This window comes from Leptodactylus fuscus, chromosome 3 (assembly GCF_031893055.1).
Source record: "Leptodactylus fuscus isolate aLepFus1 chromosome 3, aLepFus1.hap2, whole genome shotgun sequence".
NCBI lineage: Eukaryota > Metazoa > Chordata > Amphibia > Anura > Leptodactylidae > Leptodactylus > Leptodactylus fuscus.
Window position 1 is genome coordinate 97810136 of NC_134267.1, and position 24734 is coordinate 97834869.

General features: G+C 41.1%; 1 protein-coding gene across 1 annotated transcript in view; it reads right to left on the bottom strand.

The window, feature by feature from the left end:
• NKAIN2 (sodium/potassium transporting ATPase interacting 2) overlaps nucleotides 1-24734 on the bottom strand; it is a 624215-nt gene that overhangs the window by 380728 nt on the left and 218753 nt on the right. The window lies entirely within an intron of this gene.

A 24734-nucleotide genomic window follows, 5' to 3' on the forward strand; every position in this document is an offset into this window, starting at 1 on the left:
TTAAAATAGAATAATTAAAATGGGGAATGAATTCCATATTCATCAATTATGACAAGAATAAAGGGGTTGTCAGTTTTCAGACCAGTATACTTTCTGTATCAATTCCTTGTGCTTTTTCTCCTAGATCTCTGCTTGCTTTCATTCATTCTGTTTACTTTCAATCCATGGTCATGTGATATACAGTCCATGGTCATGTGATATACAGTCCATGGTCATGTGATATACAGTCCATGGTCATGTGATGACACACAGGTGCACAGCTCATAATAGTCACAGAACAGTGATCATACATTTGCCTGGAATCGAGATGTGAAAACTAGAGATGAGCGAGTAGTACTCAATCGAGTAGGTATTGAATCGAATACTACGGTATTCGAAATACTCATACTCGATCGAGTACCACTCGCTGTTTGAATGTAAAAGTTCGATGCAGAACCAGCATTGATTGGCCGAATGCTATACAGTCGGCCAATCAATGCTGGTTCTTCTCCTACCTTTAGAAGTCTTCTCCGTGCAGTTTCCCCGTGGCGTCTTCCGGCTCTTCATTCACTCTGCCAGGCATCGGGCCTGGGCAGAGCCGACTGCGCATGTGCACTTGTAGTGCGGGCATACACAGTCGGCTCTGCCCAGGCCCGATGCCTGGCAGAGTGAATGAAGAGCCGGAAGACGCCGCGGGGGCCCCGCAAGGAGAAGACTGCACGGAGGATCCAGCCCGACCCTCACTCGTGGACTTGATAAGTATAATTTGAACAAACGTTGCCTACCCCTGAAATGAGCATTTCCCCCTATAGACTATAATAGGGTTCGATATTCGATTCGAGTAGTCGAATATTGAGGGGCTACTGGAAACGAATATTGAACCTCAAACATTTTACTGTTTGCTCATCTCTAGTGAAAACCATAATATTTTTTCTCTCAATCTTGGGCTGAAATTAGCAAACCCCTTTAAACACTTTTTCCCTGACAAGCATTTTTTCTTTTTAAATGTATCTTAAAACCTATATTTAACATCTCTTCAGAATAAGTGTTCCCCAATTGTGGCTGGAAAAATTCACAATGCTCATGAGAAAGTATAATAGAATTCAGTACCAAAAGAATAAAATAGTACCACTAATTTTATTCTTGATATAAAATAAAACCAGAATCTTAGTGAGAAGCACCATAAGAAAGGTCATTACTTGAAGCTGCACATTCTGTCAGTTTAGGGTGGAAAAAACACTTCACAGCTTCACTTTAAATAACTGCTCATTCTGGGTTGTCAAGTGGGAGGTCTTGTAAATTACAGCCTTACCTGTTTAAGTGTTCTTACACAGAAAGCTGTCAATTCACAGAAATAGTAGGCTAGCCCACTGGGTTCCTATGCCCAGAATGAGAATATATAGGAAAAAATAAGTTACAAGTGATATGTTTTGTCTTTTGTAACATGTTGTTACATTTTGTAACCCCCTTCTCGCTGGTGACATTTTTCTATATATATTTTTTTACTCCCACCTTCTAAACCCCAATCTTTTTTACTTTTCTGATCACAGAGCCATATGATGGCTTATTGTTTGTAGGGCAAATTGTGCCATTTATTATTCTGTACAATATACTGTGAATCTGCAAAAAATTCTGAATGGGGTGGAATTGGAGAACGTTTCTGACAGGTTTTGTTTTTACGACATTAACTCTTCAACCAAAAATGTCATGTGACTTGTAGTTTATTTTTCGGTAATATTAGAAGATACCAAATTTATATAGTTTTATTTATATTTTAACCCCTTACCAAAAATTTGAAAAAAAAAAAAAAAGGTTTAAATAAAATTTAAAGTTTAAATTAAATAAAGGTTGCCATATTCTGAAACTCATAACTTTTTTTTATATTTATGTGTAGGGGATGCATAAGGCCCCTTTTTTTGAGGTACATGGGGTAATTTTTAATTATACCATTTTGGGGTATGTCTATTGCTTTGATCACTTTTTATTAAAATTTTTATTACGTGCTATGGTGTTTGCCGTAATAATATAAAATAATATTATTAAAATATTAAAAATATTTTTATAAGTTTGTAGACCGGGTGTTTTCAGTAACAGAGATATCTAGCTCCTCGGCAAAAACAAATTTCTCCGGCAACTCTCCGATGATAAAATATAACTTTTAATCAGAAAACATCATAATATGACACAAAATTTGATGTCGATCACAAAATAAAGAAAAGAAATGTAAACCCCCTAAAAAACGCAGACGCGTTGCGGAACCACCGTCCCTTCCTTTTGCCATGGAGATATTACACTCAAGGAATAGAGTGTGTTGCCGTGCACCCCGAAGAATTTAACCATTGAAAAGCCGATGTCTGAAATCAACCTGTGGGTGAGCTGAACCTTTTTGTACCTTTTTTTGCTATATCTAGCTCCTGGCTGTCATGGCAACGGATCGCTGGCCCTGTATCTCATTCCGAACGCTGGAAATCCTCAGCAAAATGGCGGTGCCCAGACAATTTTAACTGAAATGCCAGAGGCCTTAATGCAAATACAGCAGAGAATTGACTGCTGTCAGTGGCCACCATTTTTGAACCCGACATCCACTATACTATTATGGCGGATATCAGTAAGGGGTTAAACATGGCAGGTTGTGTTTCATAATTTGATTTTATAACTCATAAACCTACATAGTGAAACCTTTCTGAGAAGTTAAAACCAACTGTTTTTCTTCAACATTTCTGTAAGTCAGTGATGCTCAGCAACCATCAGACTCAGAACTAGCAATTGCAGAACGTATGTAACTATTTCCATGACAAGACAGGTATTGTATGATAACAATATAGATAAAAATACATAACACCTTAACCACTTCCGGATCGCCCATAGACTATATACGTCCGGATAGTGGTTGCCTAGTTCTGACAGGACGTATCTGTATGTCCAGTCAGAACACAGCAGCTGCACGGAGATCGAGCTGCTTTCAATAGGAGCCGGCTGTAACTTCAGCCGGAGTTCCCAGAGAGAAGACAGGGCAGATTTATTACCTCCTCTGCCTTCTCGATCGCTGTGTATACAGCGCTCAATGAGCGCTGTATACACAGCTATGGACGCTGCCATAAATCAGCTGCCCTTGTAAGAGCTGCTGGGTCCTACAGGACCCCAGATCAGCTCAGTAAGCTGTATATACAGCGTGCAGGAGGCTGTATTTCTCCTGCACCTGGGGTTAAATGTAGCAGCCCCAGTTATAGGGGAAATCAGCCTCCAGTACAAAAAAATAAGTGATCAGATGTCCCCAAAGGTCTCTTATCACCTTATGGGGAGACAATCTGTAAAAAAAAATAAAATAAAAATATAATAAAAAAGTTTTAAAAAATTTAAATAAAATAATAATAAAAAATAAATAAATAATACGCTAATAAAACACTGTTATTAAAGGTTATAGCCCCACCCCCAACGACACCAAACAAAATAAAAATTACCATAATGGAGAGGAAAAACTATATTATAAAGTTTTTCAGTAACACTTTGTGTTATTAAATTAAAAAAAAATAATAAATTGAAAACCAGTCACAATTTCCCTCCTATTTTGTTTATATCTTCCTGGATATAAAAACAAATTAAAACACATTTGAAAATAAAAATAACATAAAAATAAAGCCCTATGTGTCCCCGAAAAAAGACGCAAAAATTAGTTGACTGAGACATATGAGAAAAATGTTACAGCCCTCAAAACCGCACATACAAAATAAACCTAAAATGTGTCTGGTCCTGGACCACAAATTGGCCGGTACTGAAGTGGTTAAGCAAGATTTTTTCACCTCATATGCACATCTTCTGAAATGATCTCCCTCTAGAACTTATCATTTATAATAGTATTAGTGTCAAACAAGCTTAAATTAAAGTAGTCTCCTGACATCTATCGATCTACAGGCGTGGCTAAAAAGCTTGGACACTGACATAAATTTTGATTTTCACAAAGTTTGATTCAGTGTTTTTAAATCTTTTAGTCTGTAATTTTTCTGGTATACAGAAGTAAAATTCTAAAAATAACTTTAAACTTTTATTAACAAATACATCAAGTTTATGCTAAGACTCAATATTTTCAGTGTTGATCCTTATTTTTGAAAACTGCAGTTCACCCTGACATGCTGAATATCATCTTTTGGGCCAAATCCTGGCTGATAGAAACATTGTCTTGCCTAACCAGCGCTTGGAATCTAGAACAATTTCTGTGTTTGTCTTTTTGAGAATTGACCATAGGTTCACAATGGGATTTAGATCTGTGGAATTTTCTGTTTATATACCCAAAACATCATTGTTTTGTTCACTGATCCACTTATTTACATCCCTTTTGCCTCGTGACATGTTGCTCCATAGTTCTGGAAATTAAGCCCAGGAAAGTAAAGGTGAGCGCTACCAACATCATTCTTCCAAGTGCCCCAAACACTAAGAATCTAAAGGGGCTTCATCAGAGAAAATAACTTTATCCCAGTTTACTGCAGTCTAATCCTTGAACTCCCTGCAGAATTTCAGTCTATCCTTAATATTATTCTTGAAGAGACATTAAAGAAGATGGTTTGCCCAGAGAAGAAAAGATTAGTGCTACGATGTCTTGATAGGTAAAACCATACAATTAAAAAAAAGTATTTTTTTTTCATATCTATCTATCTATCTATCTATCTATCTATCTATCTATCTATCTATCTATCTATCTATCTATCACAACAAATGAACAGCACTCCAAAAATAAATAAAAAAGGGTGAGGATTTATTACATATCCACTGACCAGGTCAGGTCTTTTTCTGGTGCTGCTCTGTACAGCTGCTTTTTTCTTTCTTTCTTTCTTTCTTTCTTTCTTTCTTTCTTTCTTTCTTTCTTTCTTTCTTTCTTTCTTTCTTTCTTTCTTTCTTTCTTTCTTTCTTTCTTTCTTTCTCTCTCTCTCTCTCTCTCTCTCTCTCTATCTATCTATCTATCTATCTATCTATCTATCTATCTATCTCTTTAATTTTCTCTACCTTGTTTCTATGGATCTAGCCTGAATCTGAGCACAGCAGGATTTCCATTTATTTTGCACTCTCTATGATGCTTCTCTTATGTAAGCCCATATAGTTTGAAGTGGCTCTTGAGGTTCTCAGCCTATTGTCCAAAGCCACATAATCTACTGTAACATCTCTGCCTGTTCGGGCCTCTGCGCCACCCTCTGCTCGCATGCTGCGGCGCCGGAGGCGTGTGCAGTTTGACAATTTGCTTAAGGTTTTTAGTTGCACTGTGTGAACACGGCTCTGTCCTTAATTGGATTTGCACCACACCCGTCTTCTGCCAAGGTTACCTCTGTTCATTAAGTGGTTAATCTGTCTTGCCTGTGATTGACAGCTTTTCTTCCTGTCAGGTTCTGGGCGGGTTCTTCCTTCCCTATTTAGTCTTGGCTCACAGTCACACTGGTGCCGGTTATTGCCCTTGCTCTCTGGTATCGCTTGCTGTTATTTACTTGTATGCTTATCCTTGACCTCTGGCTTCCTACTGACTATTCTCTTGACTCCGATTTGGCACTGCATCGCTCTCTTGTTACCGAACCCTGGCTAGCTGACCTCCCTTTGTTGTTGTGCGTCTTGTCTGCGTTTTGTGTTTCACGTATTCAGGGAGGGTTTGTCCTCGTGGTTGTCGCCTATCACCTAGGATAGGGTCTGGCAATAGGAAGGGAAAGTGGGGGGCTTCAGTTTAGGGCTCACTGTCCCTTGTGCCCCTCCCTCCAGGGTTCACCAGCAGCTTCTGGGGAATGATCATCTGCTATTCCCTAACATCTACAAAACGATATGCTGTTTTTCAGCTGTACTATTGAATATACAAAAAATGGTCATCTTCAGCCTTTTTCCCCCTCACAAAAACAGGTCATTTTGTAAGTTCACTGTTTGTCTTTGTTAAATTGAATCTATTTATATATCTTCAATATTTTACAAATCTCTATGATAAAGAAAAGAGGAATAATAGATAAGAATCTGTCCTGTTGAATATTGGACAAACAGTAGACTTGCAATCAGAATCTTGATAACATATGCAATGTATTATTGTACCCTTTTTCCTATTATCTTCACAATGCTGCATCTACTTTCAAGAAAATTTTTCAAAAGGTTTGTCAAGACTTGTCAAAGGGTGATGCTTAGGCTAAAAGGAATGTTGCTATGTGGAGTGGAAAAGGGGTGCTAATTAGTGACACACCGGTTATTTCTCGATACTGAGGAGGTGACACACTATGTACCAGGATGTAGTTATAGCTGCAGTCAGTTCTGGGGTCACAGGTACAGTCACTAATAAGTAAGTGACACACTGATTAATTCCAGGCTATTTCTCATTACTGAGGGGGGTGACACACTATGTACCTGGATGTAGTTATACCTGCAGTCAGTTCTGGGGTCACAGATCCTGTCACTAATAAGTGACACACTGATTAATTCCAGGCTATTTCTCATTACTGAGGGGGTGACACACTATGTACCTGGATATAGTTATACCTGCAGTCAGTTCTGGGGTCACAGGTACAGTCACTAATAAGTGACACACTGATTAATTCCAGACTATTTCACATTACTGAGGAGGTGACACACTATGTACCTGGATGTAGTTATACCTGCTCTCAGTTCTGGGGTCAAAAGTACTGTCATTAATAAGTAAGTGGCACACTGATTAATTCCAGGCTATTTCTCATTACTGGGAGGTGACACACTATGTACCTGGATGTAGTTATACCTGCAGTCAGTTCTGGGGTCACAGGTACAGTCACTAATAAGTAAGTGACACACTGATTAATTCCAGGCTATTACTCATTACTGAGGGGGTGACACACTATGTACCTGGATGTAGTTATACCTGCGGTCAGTTCTGGGGTCACAGGTACTGTCACTAATAAGTAAATATAAATCGTCGTGGAATTAATTGTCAATACAGGCAGCTGTACTGGTGATATGTCTTCCTAGCTTGAAAGAGGAGTAAGGCTCTCTCTTGGATTTCGAGGGGTCCCTTGATATGTCACAGGCACAGCCAGGGAAGGAGACTCTTATCTGTTTCAAGATGATGATATTTCAGAAGAAGGGCCACAACAAAGCCCCCACCCCACAATTCACACTGAACGGCTCCACTCTGGAGAAAACCAACATCTACACCTACCTGGGGCTGGAGCTCAACCAATCAGGAAGCTTCAAAGCAGCAATAGAAACCCTGAAAGGAAAAGCCTGCAGAACCTTCTACGCCATTAGAAGACAACTGTACCACCTCAAACCAGCAGTGAGGGTCTGGCTGAAGATATTTGAAGCAGTCATCGCTCCGATACTTCTCTATGGCAGTGAGGTTTTGGACCCAGACAACTACCCAGACCAGTCAAAGTGGGATTCCAGCCCAACAGAGACCTTCCACCTGGAGTTCTGCATGTACCTCCTCCATGTCCACCTCAGCACCTCCAACATGGCCTGCAGGGAAGAGCTAGGCAGACTCCCCCTATGGCTCACCATGCAGAAGAGGGCGCTATCATTCTGCACTCACATACAGGGCAGCAACCCTGGCTCTTACCACCAACAAGCCTGACTGAGCCACATAGCCCCGAGAAAAACTGATACCCCCAACCAAGCATCAGCCATCTGCCAAGCCAAAACCCCCAACATGCCCTGAACAAGGCTCAAATAAAAGGAGTAATTGGAGAGAATACGCCACCCCAAACACAGACAGACCCTGAGCCGGTATAGACTGAGCGCCCACAACCTGGAGATGGAGACAGGGCGACACAGGCAGAAGTACAAGCCACGGGAGAACAGACTGTGCCAGCATTGTGACCAGGGGGCCCTAGAAGACGAGACCCACTTCCTGCTACACTGCACCAAATACTCAGCTGTGAGGGCCGTCTACTTCCAAAGACTCTCTGCCCACATCCCAGACTTCATATCTGCAGACGAGAAGAGGAAACTCTACATCCTACTAGGAGAAGAAGTGGCCACTGTGGAGATCGCTGTCTAATACATGTCCAGCTGTCACCAAACAAGAGGAAGATGAGGCCCCACGGACTGTTATACCCCAAACCACCCACCCCACCCCACCTCCCCATATAGCAGCCACCAAATAAGAGGAAGATGAGACTTCACGGACTGTTATACCCCAAATCAACCCCCCCACCCCCCCATACCCACCACTCCCCCCCACACACTTTACTAGCTTTGGCAATGCCAAATATCTATTCGGACATGCCAATAAAGCCTGTTTGATTTGATTTGATTGGATTTGGTGACGATGACCATGTTGACCAAGAACACCAGCCATTGCAGGTTTCTGAGTTTGTGCATATATGCTAACAAGCATGGCAGGCTGTATGCTCTGCTGCTCACACAGTGACAAACATATTATTAGCATCAAACAGAGGGATGAGCATTGAATGGCAGTGCTCTTAGACCCTACCTATAAAGATAAAATGAGGGAATTCTTCCCAGCTTCCAAAAGGGAAGAAAAATTTGAATATCATCAGGATAGCCTATATACCCAGCTTGCAGCAGCGCTTAAGGAGAGTATTTTAACTGCCAGTCGCAAAATTAGTCTTTGCCCGCTCACAGTCCACCTCACTCAGCTAGTGCCACAAGTGTCAGAAGGAGTAAGGGTTCGATCACATCTGTGCCCCTGGTCTCCGTTTTGCAGGTTTCCGTTTCCTGCCTTCAAAAGTGTCCGACCGTGAGCTCTGGTGAGCGTTTTGTGCTCTCCGTGGCGAAATGTTTTTTTTTTTTTTTTTTTTAACCGGACACAAAGTTAGACATGCAATTTGTGTCTAGTTAAAAAAAAACGCTTTTGCCGGGGAGAGCACAAAACGCTCACGGCGCTTACGGCCAGGCACTGTCTGACAGGTTTCCGTCTTCTGTCTGCAGAAGACGGAAACCTGAGAACGGAGACCGAGGCTTAAGTGTGAACCAAGCTTAAGAGCATCAGCCAGACTCAGTACAGTATCTGGAATTTGATGAATCATAAATTTTTAATCATGCAGTACCAACCAGAGCCACAACAGGCAACTGACACCCATCATACCTAGTATGCACTTGTAGTCCAGCGGATAACTTTGACCGCATGGAATTCTGGTCCAGTAGGTTAGCAGTGGATGGAGTGGGCCAGTTTGCCATGGGAATTTTATCTTGTCCAGCCTCAAGTGTTAAGCCCTAGAGAAGTATTCAGTGCTGCTGGTGGCATGGTAACAACTTAATGGGTGAAACTGTCCACAGGGAGTATAAAAAAAAAAAACTACTTTGATCAAAATGAATCTGGGGAACAGTGCCTCTGTTCGGGCATGATGTTCAAGGAAGCTTTCCCTAGAGGGCAGCAAACAGAGGCACTGTTTCCCTATTTACATCTTGGGAAACAGATGTGCATATTTTTTCCCATGACCCCTCAGTGGACCTAAAAGGGCTTTTTGTAATACTCCACACACCTGAGAAGGTGGTCTCTCCTTAGGGAGTGGCATTATCCCCATAACCTCGTCTAGAAGTCTCGCACCTCTGCCAAGTCAGTTTCCCTACACTGTACTGAAGAGATCCAACCAGATTGAAACAGCACTGCCCACAGCTGGGATACTGACTTGACAAAACAAGGGATGAAAGAGGAAGAACAGAGGGAGAACAGAAAAAGGAGGTCACACACTGTGTATGGGGTGGTGGAGGGGGCACATTTACTTAGTTTAGTTTACAGTGTAGGTGCCAAAAAAGGGTTCATATACTGTATGGAGACCAAGAAGAGGTGGTGGCTATACTATGTGCAGGCCTAATAAGGCAATTTTTTGATTTGCAAATGGGAGGCGGGTGTCCTACAATTTTAATTAGGGGCATACCATCATGCAACCAAAGATAACTGGGTTGGTTTTGTGATTTTTTTTTTTTTTTAGAGGGGGAACCTTTCTATACTATGCAGGCAGAAGAGACTCTTGGTTCACCCCTGCTAAAGACACACCTGGTTTATCCAGTATCAGCCATTGTGGACATACTGTTAAACTGCCTGTGTTTGCACTATTAATAGAGATGAGCGAGTACTCATCCGAACAGCACGCTCCATAGAAATGAATGGATGCACCTGGTACTTCCGCTTTGACGGCGGCTGGCCGCTTAACCCCCCGCGTGCCGCCTTCGTCCATTCATTTCTATGTGAGTGTGCTGTTCGGATCGGCTGATCCAAACAGTACTTGCTCATCTCTGACTATTAAACTAGTAGTAAATATGTCTAATATGTGAACATGAAGTTGGTTACTCTGGTCATTCCTATGATTCACATCAAGTCTCCCACAGGAATGAATAGAGGACCTAATTTTATGTCTTCACATGAGATACTGTCTCAGAAAGAGAGTCTTATTGCTGGTCATATGACACAATGGAGGACTATCAAGAATTTGATAGCTCACAAGTAGACTTCCCAGATGTTTCGAACCAGTCTATTCTTTAGTAAATTTTGCTATGAAGTATAATCATACATGATATAATACATTTAAAGATCAACTTGACACACTGTAAATTTAGTATTACTATTTCAAAAAAAGAACTAAGGCTGGTGAGACTCAAATATATATTTATTTTACCTTCTCAAAAAATCTCAAATGAAAAAGTGGCAATCACCTGATCTTCTAAATTCTTCTCTCCCGGTGCCCCTGCTGTGATGGCAGCAGCTCTAGGTATATTTAGAAGATGGAGTGCCATGAATGATTTATTTATTCAGCGTCATTTGTGATTCAAGCTGTAGTGTTTTATCATTGTTTGCTGTGATCATTGAACTTACAAATACAGGAGTTTGTAATTTGTTCTTCTCAATTTTGCTAACATCGCAGAAATAAACGTGGTATTAAACATTCTCACACTGTGCAAATAAGCAGCATTGTTGTCACTAAAATATTAACAAACATAATCACAGGCTTTAATACCAACTCATTCCCACTCGGCTTTATTTTTTCGGAGTTATTTAAAAACACAATTTTATATCTTCAAATGTGTTAACTCTTTTCTTCACCACGTCTTAAGAGCCTAGGACCATGATAAAAGCCTGTTCGTGTATTCTAATGTTATGTCTTTACGGCCTAAAAGTGTCTTATAGACCCGGCCTCATTTTTCTAAACTGACATATGTCACTTTATACGGCAATTAACACAAGCGATTTTGAGATTGAAACATTGTACTTCATGTTAGTGGTAAACATTGATCAATATTTTTCTCATTATTTCTTAAAAAAATATAAAAATTTGATGGAAATTTGGAAAAAAAAATAGCAATTTTCAAAATGTGAAATACTCTGCTCTCCTAAATACATGAATAAATATTATCCCCCATATCTCTGCTTTCCACTGGCATCATCATTTAAAATTCAACGGGAACCAAATAATAAATAAAGAAACTCACAAATGGATGGCAAAAGATAAATATAAGATGTCTAATTTTATTGGTATGCATTAAAACCAAAACCCGAGTGTATATTCACAAACTATATAAAAATCAACACCTAATCCTCTCTTCCTGGGCTATAGGCTCAAGAATATAGAGAAAAACATGTGGTGGATATAACCAAAGACAATGGCCTATATGTAAGTGATCAGTCCTATATGTCAAAGGCCATTTACTGATATAGCAATAGGTTACTCAGTCCTGATATTGTCCCTCAGTATCCCACATATATAGCGCTTCTAAAAAAAATGGCCTGTCCACCCCTCACACAACATAAACTAAATAGGTGTTGAACCAAGGATGTCAGATTTATACACAGCCCAGCATATTCAGACTCCTACACTAAGTTCAGCATCCTAATAATGATATATTCCTAAGAGTGAAATTACATAGGAATCGCCAGTTTTTCCCTTTCAGTTTCAAATCAACTAGACATGTACTCTCAAATGTTCAAGAGCATGTCAACTGAATAGGAGCGGTACGTTCCCCGCAGAGTAAAGCTCGGTCAGCAAGGCCACATATGTTGGATATAACTACAGCTCATGCCACTGACTTATATATCACAGTAATGAGGAGTGAGCCCTGCCTGTGTCGGGCCGATAGCTCAGCTGGTTTACAAAGACATGAGTCTCACAGATAAATGTCCCGTCTAAGGTTTCATAGATGTCTAGCAGTAAAGAGAAATGAGTCCTGCATATATCGGGTAGGTAGCTTAGCTGTTTTCTAAAGGCAAGGGTGTTAGGACTGTCCGGCAGCTGCGATCAAGGGGACGGGTCGCAGCCCGCTCCTCTGTTATTGCGTTTTGCCAGCTGTCATCCTTTACTACTTGATAGCAGCCTGATTAGCAGGGGTTAACTTCCTTGCAGTAGCTGGGCGTGGTTGGTTATCTGACTTACAAGGGTGTCAACTAACGTGTGCCCAGTGTGGGCAGTTGGGCTGGTTGGTTGGGACCGCCCATTCCCTATTTAAGGCCACAGGTGGCTCAGTCCGCTGCCCTAGCCTCTTCCCAGATCTTCATTCTGTATTTTTGTATGCAGGTTCCAGTGCTGTTGCTCTGTAGTTGGCCATAGCTAGAATTTCCCCTTAGAATCACACCTTAGTTTTCTGGCAGTGAGCTGCCTTGTTTCAGTATTGCACTGGAGGCACACACTTTGAGTTGGTCTTTGTCCAGCTCAGAGCTTCTGACTAGACTGTTTTCCTATATCAGCTGCTCTGAGCTGCAGAGGCTGTCTCTGTGAGATTACCAGAGACACCCAGATGGCCTGGCAGTGACACAAACTGTCAGGCTTCATTCACACCAGGGTAGCTCTGCAGCTCAGAGCCTAGTTGGGCTCCGCAAGTTATTATTTATTATTTTTTTTTAGTTAGCTTGCAGACCATAACAATGGGTCACATAGATAAATGCCCCATCTGAAGTTTCATAAATTTCTACGTTTCCTGCTTCAAAACTGACAATGAACTGCTGATAATGAAATGCCTAATCGATAAATCGCAGTTAAAACTTGAGTTTCTACATGTTCGTTTTTTTTTTTTTTTTTTAAATGTGGATTGTGAGCCCCATATAGGGATCAAAATGTACATTTTTATCCTATCAGTATGTCTTTGTAGAATGGGAGGAAATCCACGAAAATACAGGGAGAACATACAAACTCCTTGCAGATGTTGTTCCTACTGAGATTCAAACCCAGGACTCCTGCATTGCAAGGCTGCAGTGCTAACCACTGAGCCACCGTATTTCCCCTAAGTTCCCACATGTTCTGATGGTGAATGTGGATACAACTTTTTTTCTGGGCTTTTTTTCCATTTTTTTTACCGATGTTCACCATGCAGGTTAAACAATGATTCAGCTTTATTGTATGTGTTGTTATGGCAATACCAAATATGATTTTTTTTATATTAATTTTTAGGATTTTCTTTTATATATTTCTTTTTATATAAGAATTTAGCATTTTGGGGCTTTTATTCATTTATTAATTTATTTTTTAATACACTTTATTTTTTCCACTTTTTTTTTCTTACATTTTCTACATGTCTAACTAAAACCAGAACCAGAAATGTTCTGATCGCTGGTTCAGTAGTATACTCTGCAAAAACACATGTATATGCGTGTATTGCAGTGTATAGAGGGAGCCAGGCTATACATCATGACAAGATTAACCAGGTGCTGGCGGCTCTTAGCAGAAACTACATCATTGCACTCCCTGATCTTTCTTTAGGAGGGTTATTAATGGGGGGTCATCTACATGGATGAGCTCACACATGAATTAAACACTAAAACATACAATACTGTTATGTATCAAAAAAGAAAAAGACATGGCCGCACATCCCAACCTTATACATTGATCTGGTGCTTCTCAGCAAATTTTATAATACCGAACATGAGGTTCTTAGTATACATATTGATCAATGTGCATAAGCCCACTAGTCACTTCACGGCGACCTCTTTATAGTGGGTCCCTACTCTACTGGGTGCGGCGCCGCACAGTGCCCGCCACAATCGCAACACAGTGCCCGCAGGGGTGGCGCGGCCCAGAGCCTGGGGGCTTGGTCTGGTGACAGGGGTGTTGCCGGGCCAGTGGGTCGCTCGCCCCGCAGGCGCTGTGTTGCGGTTGTGGCAGTCGCTGTGCGGCACCGCGCAGTAGAGTAGGGACCCACTAAAGAGGTTGCCGTGAAGTGGCTAGTGGGCTTAATCACATTGATCAATATGTATACTATGAACCTCATGTTCAGTATTATAAAATTTGCTGAGAAGCACTAGATAAATGTATATGGTTGGGATGTGCAGCCATGTCTTTTTCTTTTTTGATACATATAGTAATTCTGTCCCCTCATTTTTTGTTTTTCCTTGGTATCAGCACTCCCCCCATTTTGCCCAGGTGTTTTTAATTAGCAGGAGACTGCAAAAAGGGACCCACCTACTAGCTCTCAGTCTTCTGCCTGGGAGAACATGGTAAGTAGAATTTTTGAGATCTGTTCACACACATGGTAAAGTGAATTTTTGAGATCTGTTCACACAGTGCGGGGCTGCGTGGTGTCTGCTGCTTCTGTGGCGTTGTGCCCGTGGGGCGGCGCAGCCCAGAGCCTGGGGGCTTGGTCTGGTGACAGGGGTGTTGCCGGGCCACTGGGTCGCTCGCCCCGCGGGTGCTGTGTTGCGGTTGTGGCGGTCGCTGTGTGGCGCCGCGCCCAGTAGAGTAGGGACCCACTATAAAGAGGTCGCCGTGAAATGGCTAGTGGGCTTATGCACATTGATCAATATGTATACTAAGAACCTCATGTTTGGTATTATAAAATTTGCTGAGAAGCACCAGATCAATGTATAAGGTTGGGATGTGCGGCCATGTCTTTTTCTTTTTTGATACATATAATACAGTTATATATACTACTGAAAAAATACGAACAAATTAAAAATACAGTAGTTTGTGCTCTATTTCTTATAATATTGACGACAGTCAATAAATAAATAAATATATATATATATATATATATAATATATACAAACATGTATATGTATTCAGTATACATATTAGAAGTCTTTTGTTATAAATACTTTTTATGGCTAAAAATAAAATTGCAATATATGTACATTTATATATGACTACTCATATATATATATATATATATATATATATATATATATATATATATATATATATATATAGTTAACTATCCATGCCAGCTGTGTGCCTCGATACTCATCACTTGTAAGGGATGACATGAGATTACTTCTTCTATTCAAACCAGTCATTCACCACAGCGAGACATGACATCACAATTCATAATATAACACATGGCAGGCTATTTTTTTTCATATATTCAATATTACTTTTTTTGTAGATGAAATCAAAATCTGTAGAGTGGCACAATTAAGTAATAATGATAAGAATTATTCATTTTAATGTCTATAATCTTGAAGTTCTAAAGAGGATTGTGATGATAGCAGTAACTCTGCGTGCTATTGAAAGCAGCAGGACAATAATACCTTGGAGGGAGTCCATATCTCAAACAGTGTGAAATCACATAGATGTTTTAATTATAGTGTAGTGACAACAATTAACTGAAATACTATATGAAGAAATATGATGAGTGCTCCCCAGGATATCATGAATCAAAAGAAGCAACAATTATAGCTCTCAGAGCCCACCAAAAATTGCTCACCGTATTGTAAACATGGACACCATAGGGTTTACTTTGGTATTGTTGAATATGAAGAGATACCAGAAATACCCAGTCTAGCACGTATGAGATGAAACAATGGATAAGTATTCTTCATAAACAATTAAATGGTCCCTGGATTTTCAGACAACTTAGTCTCATTTCATAGAGCGTACACTGTCTACCAATATCTAACCAGTATTTGGACACCCAAGCAAATGAAGATATCTGCGGTCGTCATGTACGTCACACCTTCCACCGTTAAATAGGAAACAGCATTCGCATTAGTGCATTGGCGTTAGTCGCGTGCAAGATGCCACAAAGTTCAGTGTTATCCAATTTTGAGAAAGGAGTAATTTTTGGATACACAGAAATGGTCGATCTTTAAGGCACATAGCAAACAAACTGAATTACCCAAAATCGACAGTGGCCTATGTGATTACAAAGTGGAAGGTGAAGGGTGATTGTTGGAATGTGCCCTGAGTCGGGAGACCCCTGAAACTGGGAGACAGAGACCGACAAGTGCTGGCCAGAGAAACCGCACCCAACCGATGGCTCACATACACCAGGAATTTCAACAGGCATCCGGGAGTATTGTGTTGATCAATACCATCCGTAAGGAAGCATCTGCTGGGTTCTACCAACTATTGAATATGATGAAATGATGTTTTTCTATTCTTCCACAGGTGTCCAAATACTTATTGGTAGACGGTGTATAATAGAGCACGTGATGTGAAGCAGTTAATGGAGTTGGGACTTTTTACAATTCTTCTTAGCCACATTTCATTTTGTACACACGCTTCCAAATTGTCCAAATAGGTGGTTTATAATATAAGTTCTATTTTATTGGGGGAATTTGTAGCAAAATTCATTTAACACAGCAAATCTCCCCTTCCTTATCATCTTTAGTGTGAGGCCAGAGATGGTAGTATATGACACTAGTATTCTGTATTATTGTTCACAGAAACCCTGTGCCACATGTTGCCATCTCGAGCCTTGCACTAGGCATACACAGTTGAAGAGATTTATCAATTCTGGTGCAATTTATGGCAAGCAAAACCTGTCTAAGATGCTTTGTGCCACATTCATAAAGTGTTTTAGATATATTTGAGACTAAGGCCCCATGTAGCGAGCCATAGCAAAAAAGCGCTGCGAGAAAAATTGCGTTGGCAATGCATCATGTTTTTACCTGCAGCACTTTTTACAGAAAGTCTACAATATTTTCCTCTGGACTTTCTGCCCTTATTATACCTAAACAGAAAATGCTAGCGTTTCTGTAGGCATAATTGACGTACAGAATTTGATCGAATCAAAACGCAGCTTTTCCGCTGCAGATTTTTTTCTGCAACTTGTGGATAGGATTAGCCAGAATCCGATCCACTTTGCAGGTAATGTAAAAATGCTGTGTTTTTGCGACATGGGGCCACGGCCTAAGTTTGTTATCAGAAGGATTAGAGTAAAAAAACACATGGCAAATGGCCGTGTTCAATCTTCAGCTGTAAAGTTAATGATTTTAATGTTACATGTATGCAAACCGCCATAAAATGTGTTAGCAGAGTGAAATAAATTTTTCATTTTCAAAGGTAATGACCTTAAATAGAATGTTAACTGATGTAAAAATCCCTTGTACTACAGGAAATGAGTTCAGCTGATTGCAGGTAGAAAATTGTCATGAACATCAGAAGTATGTAGTTCATTATCTCATTGTGAAAAGAGCCAGGTTAGCAGGTGTGATGCTATATATGGTTCTGTAACCATTGCCCTGGAACTGATCCACACGTTGGGAGAAATGGAAATATATTCCTGTTTTTAGAATTCAGACATTGATAAGTTTTAATAAAGAGAATATATTAGGATAAAACTGTAAGACACTTCATAAATTAGTTGTAAATTAAAGGGTTATTCCCATCTCGACCATATGATAAAGAGCTGGGAAAACCTGTTACTAAGTTCCAACCCCTATAATGGGACTTCTGGGAGCAGCAGAACAGTGATGAATGGGGGCTATGGGAAAAAACATATACATATACATGTAATCAATGGACATGATATCACGTCTTGAGAAGAGGAAAGCAGCCATGTTTACAAAACCGTGCACAACCCCTTTGAAAAGGGTGCCGCCTCTTTTACACTTCTCATATATTATTCAGAACAGAGAATGGCTACAAAGAATGTTTCTTGGTCTTGTAGGCCTGTCTACATACTGTATATCCCATGGGTAGTCATTTCATGAACGGAAACTGTGTAAAGCATTGTGCACACTATGATGGTGTTGGAGGGTAATTAAATTATTTCTCTCACTGAGTGGTTACTAGAGATGAGCAAGTAGTATTCAATCAAGTAGGTATTCAAAATACTTGTACTCATTCGAACACTACTCCTATTCGCAGTAAAGATTCGATTCAGAACCAGCATTGATTGACCGAATGCTATACAGTGTTCAGCATTCGACCAATCAACGCTGGTTCTGCCGGAGGCTCGTCTATGATGAGGCCGAGCCTAAGATCGGACCACAATGGAGACTGCTGTCATCCGATCTTAGACTCTGCCTCATCACAGACGAGCCTCCGGCAGAACCAGCGTTGATTGGCCGAATGCTGTACACTGTATAGCATTCGGCCAATCAACACTGGTCAATGCATTCTTATGAGAAAAAGTCAGCTCCCGCATAACCGCAAGCTGCCACCTCTCCTGACTAGCAAAGAAGAGCCTGCTGCAGAACCAGCATTGATTGGCCAAATGCTATACACTGTATAACATTCGGCCAATCAATGCTGGTTCTGTAGGACGAGTAAGTTCACATTAGCGCTTGCCTCCTGTCCGGAAGGAGTCCGCAGGAGGTCCCTCCGAACAGAATATCAGCGCAACTGCAAGCGCTGTGCAGTTAAAGTGCACGGAATCGTTATAGTCTATGGGGTCCATGCGCTTAAACTGAACAGCGCTCCTCCTAAACACTCTCCTCCTGCTACTCATGGACTTGGTGACTCTCCTTTAGTCGAATAGTGGTTTCCCCTAAAATGAGCATTTTTTCCCATAGACTATAATGGGATTCGATATTTGATCGAGTAGTCGAATATTAAGGCTCTACTCGAAATGAATATCGAATCTCCAATATTTCACTACTCGCTCATCTCTAGTGGTTACACATAGACACAAATGGGATAGTCAGCGCAACAATTTTAATAACTTGTCACAAAACCATATTATATTTATAAATGAAATGCAATGTGTGATATTCATATCTGGACATACCCATCCTAGAGTAGAGGATATGAGTCCACTTTGTAGTGTAAACCGTAGTGTAGTCCGTAGTCTAGTGTAATGTTGTTGCCGCTCAGTCCACAATATAGTGTTAACACAGCCAGCGGTCAGTTCACAGACCAGTCTATACACTGTCAGCAACCAGTAAAAATACTTATGGACAGTCCACAGTCTAGTACAATGGAAGGCAAACTTTGTTACACCATCTTTTGGGGAACTATATCTTCCAGTATAGTTACTCTGTTCTTCTTCCAGTAGCCTAAAGAAGTGAATGGAGCATGCTGTTCGATCAAAATACATGAAATTTAAAACTGGGGCAGCTCCCACTTGAAACATGAGATCTGACTGCTATGGTCTATGGCATTACTTCTGATAAAAGTTTCACATTAGCTTGCCTTTGAATGTAGAGCTTCCATCTTTAAAGGAATATATACCATACATCTATTCTTTTAAATATTCAATAAAGTCCACCCAAAGGTCAAGATGACTGATAGGAACGAAATAAAGATGTACCAATTTCAATGACACGTAGATACTGAATCCTGTTCTAACAAGGCAGCCCTGAACATTTTATAAGACATGACTTTCCTAAACCTGTTTCCAGCCATGGCAATGCTCCACCTTCATTGATAACTATTAGAGATGAGCGAACACTAAAATGTTCGAGGTTCGAAATTCGATTCGAACAGCCGCTCACTGTTCGAGTGTTCGAATGGGTTTCGAACCCCATTATAGTCTATGGGGAACATAAACTCGTTAAGGGGGAAACCCAAATTCGTGTCTGGAGGGTCACCAAGTCCACTATGACACCCCAGGAAATGATACCAACACCCTGGAATGACACTGGGACAGCAGGGGAAGCATGTCTGGGGGCATAAAAGTCACTTTATTTCATGGAAATCCCTGTCAGTTTGCGATTTTCGCAAGCTAACTTTTCCCCATAGAAATGCATTGGCCAGTGCTGATTGGCCAGAGTACGGAACTCGACCAATCAGCGCTGGCTCTGCTGGAGGAGGCGGAGTCTAAGATCGCTCCACACCAGTCTCCATTCAGGTCCGACCTTAGACTCCGCCTCCTCCGGCAGAGCCAGCGCTGATTGGCCGATGGCTGGCCAATGCATTCCTATGCGAATGCAGAGACTTAGCAGTGCTGAGTCAGTTTTGCTCAACTACACATCTGATGCACACTCGGCACTGCTACATCAGATGTAGCAATCTGATGTAGCAGAGCCGAGGGTGCACTAGAACCCCTGTGCAAACTCAGTTCACGCTAATAGAATGCATTGGCCAGCGCTGATTGGCCAATGCATTCTATTAGCCCGATGAAGTAGAGCTGAATGTGTGTGCTAAGCACACTCATTCAGCACTGCTTCATCACGCCAATACAATGCATTAGCCAGTGCTGATTGGACAGAGTACGGAATTCGGCCAATCAGCGCTGGCCAATGCATTCTATTAGCCCGATGAAGTAGAGCAGAATGTGTGTGCTAAGCACACACATTCAGCACTGCTTCATCACGCCAATACAATGCATTAGCCAGTGCTGATTGGCCAGAGTACGGAATTCGGCCAATCAGCGCTGGCCAATGCATTCTATTAGCCCGATGAAATAGAGCTGAATGTGTGTGCTAAGCACACACATTCAGCACTGCTTCATCACGCCAATACAATGCATTAGCCAGTGCTGATTGGCCAGAGTACGGAATTCGGCCAATCAGCGCTGGCTCTGCTGGAGGAGGCGGAGTCTAAGATCGCTCCACACCAGTCTCCATTCAGGTCCGACCTTAGACTCCGCCTCCTCCAGCAGAGCCAGCGCTGATTGGCCGAATTCCGTACTCTGGCCAATCAGCACTGGCTAATGCATTGTATTGGCGTGATGAAGCAGTGCTGAATGTGTGTGCTTAGCACACACATTCAGCTCTACTTCATCGGGCTAATAGAATGCATTGGCCAATCAGCGCTGGCCAATGCATTCTATTAGCGTGAACTGAGTCTGCACAGGGGTTCTAGTGCACCCTCGGCTCTGCTACATCAGATTGCTACATCTGATGTAGCAGTGCCGAGTGTGCATCAGATGTGTAGTTGAGCAAAACTGACTCAGCACTGCTAAGTCTCTGCATTCGCATAGGAATGCATTGGCCAGCCTTCGGCCAATCAGCGCTGGCTCTGCCGGAGGAGGCGGAGTCTAAGGTCGGACCTGAATGGAGACTGGTGTGGAGCGATCTTAGACTCCGCCTCCTCCAGCAGAGCCAGCGCTGATTGGTCGAGTTCCGTACTCTGGCCAATCAGCGCTGGCCAATGCATTCTATTAGCTTGATGAAGCAGAGTGTGCACAAGGGTTCAAGCGCACCCTCGGCTCTGATGTAGCAGAGCTGAGGGTGCACAAGGGTTCAAGTGCACCCTCGGCTCTCCTACATCAGAGCCGAGGGTGCGCTTGAACCCTTGTGCAGCCTCGGCTCTGCTACATCAGAGCCGAGGGTGCGCTTGAACCCTTGTGCACACTCTGCTTCATCAAGCTAATAGAATGCATTGGCCAGCACTGATTGGCCAGAGTACGGAATTCGGCCAATCAGCGCTGGCCAATGCATCCCTATGGGAAAAAGTTTATCTCACAAAAATCACAATTACACACCCGATAGAGCCCCAAAAAGTTATTTTTAATAACATTCCCCCCTAAATAAAGGTTATCCCTAGCTATCCCTGCCTGTACAGCTATCCCTGTCTCATAGTCACAAAGTTCACATTCTCATATGACCCGGATTTGAAATCCACTATTCGTCTAAAATGGAGGTCACCTGATTTCGGCAGCCAATGACTTTTTCCAATTTTTTTCAATGCCCCCGGTGTCGTAGTTCCTGTCCCACCTCCCCTGCGCTGTTATTGGTGCAAAAAAGGCGCCAGGGAAGGTGGGAGGGGAATCGAATTTTGCCGCACTTTACCACGCGGTGTTCGATTCGAACATGGCGAACACCCTGATATCCGATCGAACATGTGTTCGATAGAACACTGTTCGCTCATCTCTAATAACTATCCTGTGATTTGCATAATTATCCTAAGGAACACCATCTATTAACATGGTATTACCTCATTTGACTTGATATTAAGAAGATTTTATTCAATTAATACAACCTGAGAACAAGCTCAGAAAACCTACATAATTTCCCGTCATGTTAGATATAAACGGTAATCTGTCAGAGCATTTTAATATATTTCCCCTCCTTGCCTGAAGGCATATTGGGGATGCAAGTCATTTGCTATGAAAAGTATCGAGAGGATGTGAAAAAAGACTGTGACCACTGAAATGAGAACTGGGACGAGTCTAATGAGCCTCATTTTTCACTGGCTGTAAAAGTATAACAAGTGCTTTTACTATGACAAGATACAGCATTATATATAGTATGATGATGATGATAAATAAACTTGTGCCTACCTACATTATTGACACTTAGGACTCTAACTTGTGACTTTAATTGATATTTTCTTGATCTTTATACATAATCTACTACAGTACTTATAGCTTGTAGTGCTTTATATGTCTCATTTCTAAGCTATAAGAATATCTAATAGTACATTATCATTCTCACAGGACAACTTCATTTACTAGGTGGTCCGCTAAAATAAGTATATCACAGTTAAGTCTATCATTTTAAGATTTTTTTTTATGCAGGATATTCTGTATTCTTCTGAGATAAACAGTCTTGTAGAAATCTTGTATAGAACACGGGATAGTTTCCCACTGATCTGCCTTTATCTGCAAAATGTATGGGAGTATGGCTAAGGGGTGTTCACACTTCAGTTGGTGTCCGCTCAGCAGTGTCCATGGCTATTGTCCGTTACAAGATTTTAGCAATGGACACTAGTTGATCCATCTGAAATTTCCATTCATTTCAATGGGATTTTATCTTGTCCATTTAGGTCAGTTTGTGCCCGTCTGTGTCCGTTTACATCCATGTCCATTTTTTCAAGTGGACAAAAAAATCCTTCATGCAGGACTTTTCTGTGTTTGAGAAAATGGACAGCAAGTGTCCGTTATTTTTTTAACATTGAAGTCTATGGGCAACGGACTTCTAATGGATAGTAACTGATAGCCATCAGTTACTGTCCATTTTTTTTGTGTCCGTTTACACCAACTGATGCTAACTGATACTAATGTATCCATTTAAAGGATCAGTTAAAAAACCGAACACTTTAACATCAGTTAGGGTCCATTGATGTCATGATAGGTGTCCGTTTTTTTTGTTTTTGTTTTTAAAAAGGACACCTTCATAACGGAATTCCACAGTAGTGTGAAACCTACCATAGACAACGGGCTCAGTTTAACAATCTCTCTGCCCTAACGACAACAGTGCTGTGAGGCTTCATACACTTACTGCAGCCAGTTGTCTTACAGCCAAACACAGGTTGGTAGAATAGGGGAGGAACTCGAAAAGGTGTAATTGATGTGTGTACCCTACATTAATTGAAGAAAATAGGTAACTTGTGGGATTTAGGTACACTCTAAAACATAACGTTTAATAATATATCTAAAAGTTGCATAATATACAACCAATAAAACACATAAAGTACCAATTGCGGCATGGATGGATTCATGGGTACCTAATAGAATATAGGTCCCTCCGTTATCCAGAGAGTAAAGGTCACTAGTTTCTAACCCAAAGATGTGTCAGACTTCAATATATCATGTAGTATGTCTCTATACACAGTTTGTTGGCTAACTTATGGTCAATTCATATCTACTAACACACAGCTTGCGGGTTAACATCCATCAGGTATTTATTTGACATCCCTGATGTGTATATTATGTTTGTCACCCTAAACAAACTCACTGTACTTGATACTATGTCTCAAACTTAAAACCACTTGCCGAGTAGCAGCTTTGTATCAGACTTCACTATATTGCCATATGGTCAGTCCTTATACACAGTTTGTTGGCTGACCTATGGTCCGTCTTAACCCACAATTCACTGATTAACACCAATCAGGCATTAGTTTGACATACCCGATGTGTGTATTAAATTTGCTGCCCCAAGCAAATTCGCTGTATTGATCTCAAGTCTAGAATTCGCTTAGAGCCACTTATCCAGCAACAGGCTTAAATGGACAACCACAGGATGGGCCCTGATAATAGATCACAAATGTGTATCAGACCCACACACCCAAACAACCGTGCGATTCTACACTCGGGAAAGGAAACTAGCTAGGGCCAACTTGATAGTAATCATTCCGGAACTCATGCACACAATATATCGTAATGCTAACACGTTTCTGCTGTCTACAGAAACAGACATAGGTACGATAATAATGGCTAAAAGTTTGCAGGAGTATAATAACGGGTCTAGTATGTGCCCGGTTGGTCAGAGTTTCAACCGCCATAGGAATAGGGGATGAAGTATTGCTGATCTCCTGTGAACCACCATAGATTTTTTATTTAGATTCAAAGTATAGGTAATACAAAATTTAAGGAACCGCTGGAATTTTTGTAATGGTACAGTGGATGTCAGGACTTCAAATTTGGAACTGAGAGTACATCATAGCCACAGGGTCTCCACTATATTACATAATGGATTACTGACAGCAATGCTCATGATCAGAGTCATCTCTGATCGCTGGCATTAACCCTTCAGATGCTTTGGTCAAATATAACTTAGACATCTGATCATGGGAGCACATGGGCGCCACCACGTTCTTTTGGATCACAGATCACCAGAGTTAGATCTAGAGACAGCAATCCATTTCCATAACAAATCAGTCATTACTATACTTCTGCTGTATTATGGAAAGCCATAAGCAGCCTGTAATAGAAGTAAAAGGATTACTCTATACACTGTAATACATTAGTTTTACGAATATATATATATAAGCTAGCAAATTTGATATCACCCTCTTTTCACTAGATCAGTAAGTCCAACTTTTCCCACAAAAAAA